Here is a 14,234-nt window from a genome sequence, read left to right as displayed (position 1 = left end):
GTCTAAGGAGCTTTTAACCTTTATTTTTATTGCTGCAGCTACCAGTGTCTTCCAGTTGGGTGATTCTCAGCTTCTTTCTTCGACCTCCGGGGTTAGACCACCCTTTAGTCATTGCACAGTTCTGGGGATTATTCTGCCCCGATTTCAAACAAGGATCTGTGTGTTTTGGGTTCACCGGCGTGTCCCCCTTTTTGCCAAGAGCCTCTCGAACCTCGTTGGTCTGGTGTTCCTGGTTTTCGCCAACCCCTTCATGGTTATTGCTGTGTTTGTGGGATCCATCTTCTCCAGGAGCCCAAACGTCATGACACTTGACCCCAGTTGCTGTCTCGGCTGTCCCTACATCTGTCTCTGCTGTGAAGGGTCCTCACATCTCCGTGTCCCCGTCTGGTGTCTGTTCCTTTCTCTGCAAGAGACAGAAAACCAAAACACCTCTCTCCCTAGCCTTGATAATCTAATATTGTTATCCATTGTTCTTCTAATGATTCAAATTTGGTTTAAAATATTATGTTCAGAACCTATTCTAATCATAATCTATGTGTGTGTAAAAGAAATCAAAAATTAATGAACCATTTCTAAGTCTACCACATTATAAGCTTAAGTTTTACCATAGCTAAATTATTAAACACACAAATAAAGTCATAAAATGTTCATAACACCATTGTTTGATGTTCGGACTCAACTTCCCCCTTTTTGACACACTCCCATGTGTCAATTCATTGGAGCTAGACACTTAAAAGAGAAGGTTAGTGACATCATATCTGGTAACTGGTCCATCCAGAGCTGTAACATTTTGAAATGTACATACAACAAGCCAAACCACACCTTGGTCACACCAACCCTTTTCTGCCCCGAAGATGTCCAATGCCATCCTAGTATGGACTGTCAAAAGTGGCTTTAACGCTGACTATCCTGACAATCCATTTTATAACGTTTCCTGGTCAGATTTGCCAATCTCTGCACCAGGGTTTTAAACTTTTCGCCATTTCCATTAGTTGTTATTTTTATTTAGTTTCGACTCCAGATTTTCAATTTTTACCAGTTGTAATTAGTTTTTACCAATTCTTTGCTAGTTTAGTGTAGTTTTTATTTTCTGAAAATCCTTAGTTTCAATTTAGTTTTGTTTGTGTTTTGCAAAAATTAAGTGTAACAAAATCCCAGTTCCATCATATCAGTCATGCTCTTCTGGTTATCCTTGGGTGTTGAGACTAATAACTATTAACTCTTGCCGCACCGTGTGGTCCTAATTTTGGTTCAAGTGAATTGATAACCTTTTGAAGGCGATTGTTTCACACCTTTATTTAGATGTCCCAGTCCTGTTGTCTCGGGATACATCACGCTGCCTTATCTGGGGTTAGCTGTTTTCTGGGGATGCGGGTTGAGTGGGTGAGCTCTTCAAGGAGGGGGAGTGTGCTCCCCCTGATGAGGTCTTCTAGGTAAGCTAGGTTAACCTTCTTGTGTGGGCTTTTCAAGTGCACTTTAAGGTTAGTGGGACTTTTAGTTTTATAAATGTCCCTCATGACCCCCTGATGACCCAGTATTTCATTTTTGCACACTGTAGTACACATTTTAGTTTTTGCTTGTAGCTCGCATACTCTACTTGCCACTCCTCTAAGTCCTGATGTTTCTTAGAGAGGGCAACAGTACCTTTAAAATTATATCACACGTGTGGGGGTGTGGCCTTGCCAATTGTTTTGCCCACCTTTTCAAAATGGCTGGCGTGCCCACAAGCACATTTCATGGAAAAAGAAAGGTAAGCTTGATATTTACATTTAAAATGTTTTGTTAAACTCAGATTTTTATTTTATTCTTTTTGCAAGTACCCCTCCTCGGTGGCGAGAAACTGTTGGTGTGGTCAAGTGGGTGCTCTAGAAACAAACGCTCAGGACAGAACAGTTATCAGTCATGTACTTCCTACAAATTTTGCATATGTTTTATTCCATATTGATCCTCTGAGTGTAATGGTACATTTTAATTTGAATTTATCCAAACTAAACACAATCTTTTTTTTCAAGTGAGAACCTAAATCACGTGGACCAATGTTTATTATTGCATATCTCTATTCTGAATGTGGCCAGTCATTCATAGGTATTGTTCAATTTTGGCGATTTTCCTCTATAAAATTTAATTGACTTTTTTACAGTGGCCTGCTGTGGTTAATAGTAACATATTCCAGTCATGAGTGATATCAATAGTTATCTCCACTGTAGCATTTGGCATTCCCAATAATATAACATGATACCTTAATCAAAACACAGCTAATATAGCACAGTTTTCTTAATGCAAACATCGGTAACTCAAAATCAGCAACCACAGTGTTAAGTCTGCAGTTCATACTTATGTGAAGCTAGAGTCTCCTCCTCCAGTCTCTCTTATCCTCCTGCTCCTGAAAAAACAAAACAAAACAAAGCGAAGCATCCACCCTTCTCTTGTCGGCTGGGTGAATTGTTTATTGGCATTTACTAATCCTAAAGTGGGTGCAGTCATTGTCTCAGTATCAAGTCAGTCAAAGCTTTTAGTCGTCAGTCCATCACAGTCCATTCACATGCATACCTCCATACACATTCATACCAGATGTTGCTGATAATGGAGTCTCACGCGCAACCTATTCGAGCATCCATCACCAGCAAGATGACGTCATCATTTTAAAGGAAAACAATTCCTTGTTGTTTTTTGGGCCGGATTGACTCGGTGCAATCCTTTTAGATCAGTGTTCCCTATAAGTGAATTTCTCCCAAGCCAATTACAATCATGGAGAAGCACACTTTGCAACTGTTTTTGTAAGAATATTTCATAGCGCTTTAAATTTCAATCTTTCAGGCCTGGTTTAAAGAGCTGATTGTTAAATCATAAACTCACAAAATATCAACATATCACCACCGGTGGATCACACCTCTCAGATGTTTTTTCTCCAGTGCACTGTAACAAAAACGAAAACAGACATAACCAACAAAATACTACTAAAATAACACAAACTAGGGCCCGTTGCAGACATGTCCAAGCATAAAACTATCCCTCTCTCGCTTACGAGAAAGAACACAAGCCAAAGCTCACTGATAAAATCAAGCTAGCGCTAAACAAAACCAAACAATCAACCAGAAATTCACAGGAACATTTTGCTTCCTGCCGGGACAATATTGTGTGGGAATGAGAACCTCAGGTGCCGTAACACCTTTTGTTCCTCCTTGAATTAAAACTCAATCACAGAAAATGCCGTACTCCGACCTAAAACTTACACTATTAATTCATCATTTTCACTCTGTGCCACTGTTCCTCATCAGGGCTGTGTGAAGCACAGCAAAGAATTCAGTCAAGGCCTTGAGCCATAAACAGACATCACGCACAGACATTGTTTTCATAACCAAACTTTTTTAGACCTTATTCCTAAAATCTACATAAATGCCCTCTGGGTGACATATAACACATTCTAAGTATTTAATGGTAATCAATGGCTCCTCATAAAAATTATGCATTGGGATGTTTGTGTGCAGCATTTTGCATATCAGCATAAGCAAAGCATTCTTCATTGCATCAGCGTGTATGTGTGTGTGCGTGTGGATCACTCTTCATTGCACAAGCGTGTGCATGTGTATGTGTGCATCACTTCTCAGTGAATCAGCATTCCAGTGTGTGTGTGTGTGTATGTGTGTGTGTGTCATTTCTCACTCAACGAGTGCACGTGTTTATGTGTGTATTTCACTTCATTCTGAATCTGTGTGTTTGGAGACGTGTGTGTGTGTGTGTGTGTGTGTGTGTGTGTGTGTGTGTGTGTGTGTGTGTGTGTGTGTGTGTGTGTGTGTGTTTGTTCATCACTTTCCTGTTCTGGTGTTCTGGGTAAACCACTGCCTGAAGCATGGCCTGGGGTCCTGCCCCCCCTCCTTTTCAGTTTGTTTGCGACCATTGCTGCTGCTGCTGCTCAAAGTTCAGTCCGTCCTGGTTCTGACCCCAATTAGGGCAGTCCTTTCTCCAGTGTCGATGTTCACCGCAGGTGAAACCTGCATCTTCTTCTGTGTTTTTGTCCATTCTGAGGTGCCTTCTGTCCTCAGTTACTCCTCTTGTCTCGGTCACGCCCTTTTTCGCCACCCGATCATCCGTGTTGGTCCATCACTGTCCTGCACAGTGTGAATGCAAAGTTATCAAGGTCAGCATTCTTTCGCTCGGCCTTACTTTTCATTCGGGCTTGGCGGGCGTCTCTTTACAGCTCTGTCAGCTGACGCAGTCTGGGAATTTTCCCCCGTGTAGTGAAACGGGCCTTAGGTTTAGTGCTCTCCGTCTCGGCTGCATGAGATCACATTCCTGCAGGTCTGTTGACATTCTCAGGTCGTTGTTGTGGGTCCAGCTGTTGCAGCATTTGGTCAGTGTCACGTATGGGGGAGAGCAGGAGTCCAGTCAGCCTCGGCTTTCAGGGCCGGCAAAGCAGCCTGTAATTAAATATGTATAGAAAAAACAAAAACAAAACAAAACAAAAACAAACAAAAAACAAAAAACAAAAACAAACGAACAGGAAAATGTTGTTGTGTTGGCTGTGTTATTCAGAGGGGAGACAATGGGACCAGGCCCTGTGTCAGCCTTCTCTCCCCCTTTTTTTGTTTTTTGTCTCCCGATATAATCAACTCCTAACCCACCAAGTTGACAGGACAACACCGGTATATGTTAAAATTCTTAAGATCATGTTTAAAAGCCCAAAAAGGAACTTTCTTTCATTCAGTAATCACTTTTATTAATCAATCAACAGAAAACATGTCACAATTTGAATCTTTTAACCACTAAATTTGTTGTGTCTTGCCTGGTTGGTTAGACCAGTGTTCCTTTTTTTTTTTTTTAGTTAAATTGTTGTCCTGCAACCCAGAGGGTTTCTTTGTCAGTAATGTATAGACTTCATCATTTAAGTATGTTAATTTTTCTTTAACCTTGCTGGAAAATCTTCACGTGTTCATGAGTGTAAGCTGTTTCTTCATTGCGTGTATGTGCATTTGTATAAAAGCAGGTTAATTTTATCTTTTCTCAAACTAGGCGTTACCTTAAAAGGAGCCTTTCTTTCAGATTTCTCTGCTTGTGTGTGTTTTTGTTTCACCTTTTTGTTGTGATGCTCCGGACGCCTTCCCAACCTCCACAAGTCCGTTGGCCCCAATTTTATGTGTTAAAACTTCTCTTAATTTCTCCTCTAATTCTCTCCTCGCTGCTGTCTTTTTCACAGCTGCTGATTCGTGCTGGGTCTGGTTCCCATTACCTATAATTTTGCTTCGGCCGCTGTGCTTGTGAGGGCAGTTGGTCCAGGTCCGCAGCTTCCTGTATTAACACACTAAGAGATTTATTTAATTTCATTTTCATCACTGTTAAACAGATAAGCAGGCAACCCGCCTACCTTGACAGCGTAAACTGTACGCCAGTCTCCCAACACATTCCTCTCTGTACTCCTCCATAATTCTCCACTGCACACCTCTTACTATCTCTCCTTTTTATTTTTATTACACCACAGAGTAATACACCCAATTATGCCCGTCTATCTCTACGTGGCTCCAAATTCCCTCTTTATTTTAATTTCACACTCGTCAGGGGACAGGCACACAACAATTTCAACCACTGAAACGAGGAATTCAACCTTTTTATATTTCTTTACTAATCTAGACTCAACGTTTGTTCGCAAAATGTGTCTTGTTCTAGTCCGGAATAAATGTGAACCCGTGATTACACGGCCGTTCCAGTGTTATTTCCGTAGCTATGCGGGGGCCCTCACCTCCCCAAGTCACCACCTCGGCACCCGGACGACGCCGGTCCTGGCCACGCGTCCACGGACAGGAGGGTCGCCACTCCTAGGGCAAATGTTCCACAGGTACACTAGGCATCAACCTTTGATCCTAAAATGTGTATTTGCTCTAATGTCCTCCTAATCAAACACATCAACCGTCACTGTCACTGTGTTCACGCTTCACACTCCACACAAAAAACACACTCAGAGCGCGCCTCACTCACACTCTCACTCAGTGCGCGCTTTACCCACAAGACAGCACCCAGAGCGCGCTTCGCAGCTTCACACACACTCTCTCACCCAGAGCGCGCTTCACACTCACACACAACACTTTTCCTCAGCGGGAATTTTACACAGAAACCTCTGAGCTCAACTATTAGATCTTCTTAAAGCACACTGCACCATAGACCAAAATACCCCTTTCTCTGCGCTTATGACCGCCACCACGGGGCAAAGTCGCATCATAAAAGTGATGCATGCATCCCCGAAGTTATACCTGACATCATAAACCAGGTGTTGCTATGTACTAAATTTTTACTTTGTATTATGACCGCAGCCCTTTATACTCGACTGACGCCACAAACCACCGTCAAAACCTCTATCAAATGTACTAAAACTAGCACCAACCACTACTGCACTTCACGGCCGCACCACCGGAACACGCCGTATCATAAACCAAACCTACGGACGTGTTTCGCTCTCGCGTTGCCAGCGTTCAACTGCACCGTGAAGCCAGCATCTGCTTTTCCTTAAATCAACTTCTATTTCATAGCCGGCAAAAGCCAGGACGTCACTGACACCATAAACAAAATAAACAAACCTCGACTTCAATGTACTGGACTAATGGCCGCGTCTTCAGAATAAATTCTAATGTATTATTGCTACAGAAGCCAGTATTAGACAAAATTAAATGTGGAAGGTAAAGTGGCTGCAACTAGTCCAACGTAGTATGTTATTAGTATCTCGGTAGAAGCAGTTTATTTAACACACTGGAATTCAGCCTCAACTTATGTTGTTAGTATCTTGCGCCAAAAACCAGACACCGACAAATTTACTGTGAAAATACATGTAACTCAGTGAACAGATTAATTTGGAAAGCCCAATATGCACATTTGGTATTTATACTACAACAGGCTGTGCTTACCTTTTTATTTTTGGACCGGTCCTCTGTTCACCTCGCCTCACGATCTCACCAAAGGTCAAATCTGCACCTCCTCAGCACACCAAAGATCCGGGTCACACGGCACCAAGTTGTTGAAATCTCCCAATTCTTTGAATCTTTGGGCTGAAGGAAGGACAATACTCGGTGTATAAATGCTCAATCAACAATCATTTATTTCCATACAATTCAACAATAAGAGCATTACAACGTCCGGACGGGAGAGATGCTACCAGAGGGTCAGGCACATGTCTCAAAATGGTGACGGGTTGCTCAGCTTTTTATAGTCTCTAGTGGCCCCCAGCTAGTCGTAAAAGCCAAAACATCACATTTTTTCTCTGTTACAGCGCCTAAGTTATGACCTCGGCAGTTGTTTCTCTGCTTTCTGTAAGGTGGGGGTGTGGAATGTGGTCTGTCTATCTCCCCTGTCTTTAGACACAGAGTCTCCTGCTTACAACCTTCTCTTCATGATTCAACAATTAAGCATGTCAAGAAAACAGTGTAACACATTCCCAGCAGATCAAGGATACAGAGTGATGCACATTTATCTAATGAACTAATATGTGAATATGTTCTGTTAACTCAAAAGTATAATGAGAACTAAACTACATACAGCTCACACACTCTATATTAAAGGGTATAATGTGATCTACAGCAGTATTCTAATTCAACTACTTTGATTACATATATAAGGTAACATATAATAACAGAATAATCTAATAGTTTGAAAACGATTTGCCGGGAGTCCGGTGTTCTCACAGGCTCTAGTGAGCGTTGAACCCCGGTTAGCTAAAGAGCTGGTGGGTAACAGACGTCTCCGAAAAGGTCGGAGCGCTTTTGAAAACATGTGGTGTCTTGATAAACTGAGCAGATATTTGAGGTTTACACAGCTACATTCTTGCCTGAAAATATGTTAAACGTTTATTTTGTGACCCAGAAAGAATAATAAGAGTAATATTAAAACTAATTAGCGGCCGCCATTGTTTGAAACTGAGCAGGGCTGCGCTAGGAATTCTGGGACACAGCTTCTTCTTCTTCGGGGTTTAACGGAATCCTTGTACATGCAGTGCTGCCATCTTCTGTTTCAGTCCGTTATTACATGCTTAAATCCTACTACTTATTCTTACAAAGCTTCAAACGACGCGTCGACTATTAAATTAGTCCTCGGCGATTTTGATCGACATAATCGTGACTAGTCGACTAATCGTGGCAGCCCTACTCATTTCACAGTTCCACTTTCGCACAGACAGTAGTTGTCGAGTGTTTGCAAATATGGAGGTTTTTGCCTATATTCTATTGTGTAAGTATTTTGAAGGAAGGTTAGCTTTCTAGAATATATGTATTTCCCATGAAGAACCTGCCATATACAGTTGTTCTTCTACAAACTACAAACAGACAAACATATACACACACAAAAAATTCAATACTGTTTGTCACTTAAATGTTACTGATAAGTGTCTACAAGCATTGTTTAATGTAAAGCATTAATGCATTAAAAGGTGCTGCTAGTCATCAGTAATAATACGTAGAAAACTAAATCGTTTCAAAGTAGCAGCTGCTTCCACCCAGATGATTAAGTCTACAAAAATGGCACATCCATGACTCTATATCAGTTGCCCCAGCAAGGACTTGACAACAATAGCCCACCTGGACTCTGCCATTCCAGCTCAATGTAATCAAACGCTGTATGCTCAGAAAATGCAGACATGTTAAAATCTGAAAGGATGACATTAAGGATGAGAGATGAACAGGATGACAGAGGGCTGTGTGAGACAATAAAATCAAGGCCATCCAAGAACCAAGATGGATTGATGAGTCCATTGAGTGAAGATGGCAGTCAGCCAGCTAGCACAGAGGTCAGTGCAGAAGGATATCTCTTGGAAGAAATGATGCATTTAAGAGGGCCAAGGCTGCCAGGGTGGGCTCACTGGTGGGGAGAGAAGAAGGAGATATGAAGTGAGCGATGGATGGGGAGGCGGGCAGAGGAGGTTGGTATGTAGATGAAGTGGGGACGTGAGAAATATTTAAAATGAGAATGAAAAATGATGGAGGGCAAGATCGATTAGAGAGAATACGGAAGCAGTAACTATAGAAGCAGCAGTGAAAGAGAATAATGAGGGGTTAAGTTGAAGACAAAAGGCGAAAGGTGGAGAAAACATCATGTGGGGAGCCAAGTTAATCTGAATTAAAGCTCTGAGCATTAATGATGAATTTGTCACATTATTTGTAGCGGTGTTAGAGAGCCGGAAAAACAAAAAGAATTCATCCAGCACATGAACACATAGTGTACCACAGAGGCTCCCCCCTTACTACAGAAACACTCATGTGAGCCAAATACATTATGCCTACAGTGACTGGTTTTATTAATCAAACTGATTATTCAATGAGTCAGGCACTCACAAACAAGGAAAAATAATGGGTTTGAGCTTTAGCCACCAAAAATGAAAAATATCACCCTTCTGCCTATTGTTATTTGCTGCAATGGATCCGACTAAGTGTCTGCTAACACCCCGGCTGGCTAATTGAGTTAGGTTTATAACGGTGAGTTCCGCGATGAAATTTATGCAACCCATCTGCCACATAAATAAACAATGTCGATCGAGATGAAGTGAATCAGTCAGAAGTTAACTGTCTGACTTTTCAAAAGGTCTCAGCTCTATTCACTATTTGGCATGCCGTCTCAAGACCCTGCCTTTATTCCTTTCACTCTCTGCTCCTTTCAAAGTCCCCCCCTCCTCGACACCCCCCCTCCTTCTTAGCCTGAGGGCTGCGGAAATCCATGGTGTAATGTGAGCAGCTCTACAGGTTGTCGGCCTTCATCATTTCTCTCCTCACTTTCCTGACACGGAGATAAATGCTTCTCAAGTTATTAGTCGACTATGGCATTTTAGAGTCTCCTCTGTGGAGATCCTGAAATGTTGCTCTTTGCTTCCCGTCGCAATTCATGGTTACCAGGCTAATAAACAGCGCTATTTTCATAGTGTTGTCACACATAAAGCTTTCATACGCATGCAATAATAGTGATTAAAAAGACTTGTGTATATCAAACTTGATATTTAAAGGCGCAAGAAAGGGAGTCTCATTTGATGGGGAACAGGAGATCAACATGCGCTACAGTATGAATGGCTTCACTGAAAAGGGTTCAGCAAAACTTCAAACCATAGAGGTAAACATAAAGAGCTTAACTCTGCTTTTAGCCCTCCATGATAATGTTTGATGTGTCAGCTCATTGCATTTCTCTCTATTTAGAAATGCAGTCATAGAATAAAATGGATTCCCTTAAGATGTCCCCGAGGGAAGTTCTTCATTTTTTTCCCCTCCTCCTCCATCTGTCAAACTCATAATCTCACTCCAATACACAGCCTGCGGAATATATGAAGCAAGAAGGTTGTCGTAATTGTATATCGAGCTTTTTAGAAGAACAGTTGACAACTACCAAGGGCTAAATTGCTCAGCTGAAGCAGAACCTGTTCTCAAGCAGGACGCAACATCCTCATAATCCAGGTCATGGACAGGAACAAATTCTGATCCACGGGGGCCGCAGATACAAATGCATGCATACAATGGAAAAAGGAGAAAAATACGATTTTGCAAAAGTAATTACTTTCCCTTGCAATCAAGGTATCCTACAGGCATATTGCTAGAAAGAAAAAAGAAATTTACATGGTTAAAACACAAACTGATTACATCTGGACTAATTGCTGATTAATGCAAACATATTTACCACATACTAATATAAAAAATAGACAAAATTCTATTTTGGTCTGTTTTTGCTAATGTAAGACTTTTCTGTTGTTCAAGTTTTAGCATCATAAGCTTATAATCTCTGTTAAGTTTTTGCACATTTATAAGAAAATCTGAAGACATCACCTTTACTTGTGGGAAGCTATAGCTTTGATACTAATTTTGGAAAATTTTAATGACCAAATGAAAAATAACTAATCATGAAAGTGATTAAATTAAACAATTAGGCATCCAGTGCAAGCCTTATTTAAAGATTAAGCTTTTTATTGTGAGCTAAACTGTTGGTGTACTTTGGGAGAGTTACTAGGCCTAGACTTACTAGAGAGAGTTGGGTTTCTTTAGCTGACCTTTTGTTTCTCTGCTGTGCTTAGATGTTTGCTGCCAGCCAGCAATGTCATTTTTTCGATGACTTGCCGGGTAGGCATTGCTAGTAAGTTTTGGCAGGTTGTGTTTTGGTTGTTACTTAAACCTCTCTTCATTGGGCGCACGCTCAATCTGCCTCGTCAATCAGCTTGGCAAATGTCCAACAAATCATGGGTAAAAAATGCTTTTGCTGCCGCTGCATCCATGTGGGAAAGACATACCTACAGCTGTGCTTTGATATTTTCCTTAAAGCACTACATCGACTTTCTTAGGATGTGAAGTATGATAGAGATGATGCACAAAGAGCTAGCTTCCCTTGTAGTAAATGCTGGACAAGGTATACTCACCTCGTTTGACCACACTATCCTCTGTGCAGTCCTCAGCCTCCTTTCACTGTGACAGTCTCATCCCAATTCAGCTGACAGGCCTGTTTGCATCAGGTTGCGATCTATTCGAGGAGAGAGCTTTAACCTATCTCGCTCAAAGAAACGTCAAACTCCAGCTCTGCCCCCATCTTTCTCACTGAGTTGTAGAGGTGTGAATTCCCTTAAGGTAGCTTGGCCTGCTGCCCCATCCAGGGCGCAGTGCTTTCTTCCTTCCATTGTAGCTCAACTCTTTGTTGAACCCTTCTAAGATCCAACTATTACAGACAAGCAGATTTTACTATCACGCTAAATTCTTCCAATATTCCATGTCCTGATTCAGTCAGGTGTATGGTTAATGATCATATAGTTATCAGCTGAATCTGTCAGCTTTTATAACCCAGGTAAGCTTGTCAACATCAGAGGCCAACATTATTCATACAAACACTGCAACAGCTTAACAGGATTCCTGCTCACAGCACCATGGAGACAACATCCCTTATTATCACCTGCAGTGGAAGTAGTTTAGATGCCTGTACTCTAATAAAAATATCTAAACCTCAATGCAAAATCCTTCACTTTTAATGCTCTTTCCATCAAAACCATAAAAACAGTATAACTAGATTGTTAAAAATATAAATACTGATGTATCAGTGTGTCAGCAGCATCCTCCCTATGTTTTGGATCATGGCTAATTAACTTTTTTTGTTAAATGTTGGATAATTTTACCTCTCTGGCTCCACACAGTTTAAATATAAATGTTCTGATGGTGTGAGTTGGATTTATTTACAAGTCTCACAGGACAATATGTACTAAATTAGTCTTTGAACAATGAATTGTGCTTTAGAGGATCTATTTTAAAATGAAATTATGGTCTGTAAAGTGCTGTAACTAGTCACAGATACAATTTATTAGGTTAAGGTACTACAATATTTCCCTCTGTAATGTGGATCAGAGGCAGAGAATAGTAAACATGAGCATGCTGAATCAGTAGGGGAAGGATTCGATTTGTGATATTAGAACCTTTCTGTGAAGTACTGATCAATCACATTTGCACAGGATTTACTGTAGCTGTATGCAGGGGCAGTCAGAGAGTAGGAGGGGAGGAAAGGCATTAGCCAAAAAGCAATCTTGAAGTCTTCAGCTACTGCCTTACCACAATTTAGCTTTTTATGAGCTTTTTTGTTTCTATAAAAATTATTTGCATTTAGAGTCAGATTATGAGCAATGACCAGGACTCTGTGTCTTGGCCCAGATATCTGTCTACTATCTGGACATCAACTGGCTGAAAGCCTGCAAAACATTAGCCACTGCCCTCAGAGGCTAAGTCGTTTGATGATAGCCAATCTTAATTCCCATGCTGACAGTAGCTTAAAATAAAAATTTACAAGTGCAATATAGGAACCCAAGTAATTTTCTGCCACAGTATTACATGTGTACTGCACAGAAACACATAGTTTGAACATCCATCCATCCATTTTCTTAACAGTCTGTCCAGTTCAGCACCACAGCCAAACTGGGGCCCATTCCAGCTATCATAGCCCATGACTCAACCATAGCTGTCACAGGTTGGGTCAATCATGGAAAACTTGGCAACAATGGTGAAAGTCCCCCCTTAACAAGAAGAAACCACCAGCAGAACCAGGCTCAGGGAGGCAGCCATCTGCTGTGAAAAAATAGCACACTTTGACATTATGCTACAACAAATCTACAACAAATTTATTATATCTATTCTTAAATTATTCTTTGTAATTACTGATTTAAATTAAACTTGAAACTCCACAGTGATTTAACTTGAAATGTCATTAGTAACTTAATATTAGGAAATCAATGATCTAAAAACCATATTATAAAATTAGGTTTCCTAACCATCCTCACAGTTTAGTTGGCAGCTATCTATGTTTACCTCATCATGTTTTATCGGTGATCCCAGCTGAGTGTCTCCAGACTCTCTGGGGTCTGTCCTTATTGAGTCACAATATGAACCCCCTTTTCAACCACTGGATGCGGCAGGTCTACTTGAAGTATCTTAAAAACGCCCTGTTCTTGGCTCTCTGCTTTGCCAAGACAATATTTAACTTTCATGCACTGTCAGTTCATACTTTCTCTACCAGTTCCCAGCTGGGGTATATGTTATGTTATACCCTAAATTGAGTGTATGAGTGTACTCATAAGGCTCTTAACCTGTCTCTTGCTTTTGATGTAGATGCTTTTTTCTCTCTTGTGTCTTTAGAGAGCCGAGGAAACTGACTGCATGGTGCACGGATTACACGTGAGGCACATATCAAGGCCCTCAACCCATGCAATCAGCTGTTTACTTGCTTTGTAAATCCGGCTCAAGGCAGCGCACGGCTGAAACAGTCTTTGTCCCTTTGGATCATGCATACTATTACCCCAGCCTTCAGTGCTAGGAGGGCTGATTGCCTTGCAACTCACACTCACATTTGCTCTTTTGGGAGGAAAACAACATCTCGGAATTATTTAAATGACTTTCATTGAGAGATGCCACTGATAAACTAATAACTGTGTTTCTGTCTAACACATTTATTAGATACTGGCATATGAATGTGAGGGGTCCCATTAACCTCTTTTTTCCCTGCTAAGCTGCTGTCAGCATTTGTCAGGGTATTACTTAATATCACCCACTCTGTGCTACACTGAACTGACCAAAATGGAGCATGAGCTTATCTGCATAACCCCACTTTGCAGAGACAAAGAAGTTAAGATACAACAAGTGTTGGCCTTCCACCATCCCAGAGGACTTGTAGCACTGAATTAAATTAAGAAATAGGCCCAAAGTAAGTATGCAGTGTGAAAAGACATTGCTTATGCCAGATGTATTCATCAATTCAGGAAAAAT

At 41.1% G+C, this 14,234-nt stretch overlaps 1 long non-coding RNA gene across 1 annotated transcript; it reads right to left on the bottom strand.

The window, feature by feature from the left end:
* Positions 1 to 2,660: 2,660 nt before the first annotated feature.
* LOC308408691 lies at positions 2,661 to 7,620 on the bottom strand. Its single transcript, XR_013973833.1, has 2 exons — positions 6,891 to 7,620; positions 2,661 to 4,418 (listed from the first exon to the last, which is right to left on the bottom strand). It is a non-coding gene; the product is annotated as an uncharacterized lncRNA (long non-coding RNA).
* Between the last annotated feature and the right edge of the window lie 6,614 nt (positions 7,621 to 14,234).

This window comes from Rhamphochromis sp. 'chilingali', assembly GCF_963969265.1.
Source record: "Rhamphochromis sp. 'chilingali' genome assembly, chromosome: 13".
Taxonomy (NCBI): domain Eukaryota; kingdom Metazoa; phylum Chordata; class Actinopteri; order Cichliformes; family Cichlidae; genus Rhamphochromis; species Rhamphochromis sp. 'chilingali'.
Note: the sequence above shows the minus strand (reverse complement) of the source record. Positions and strands in the feature narration are given on the sequence as shown.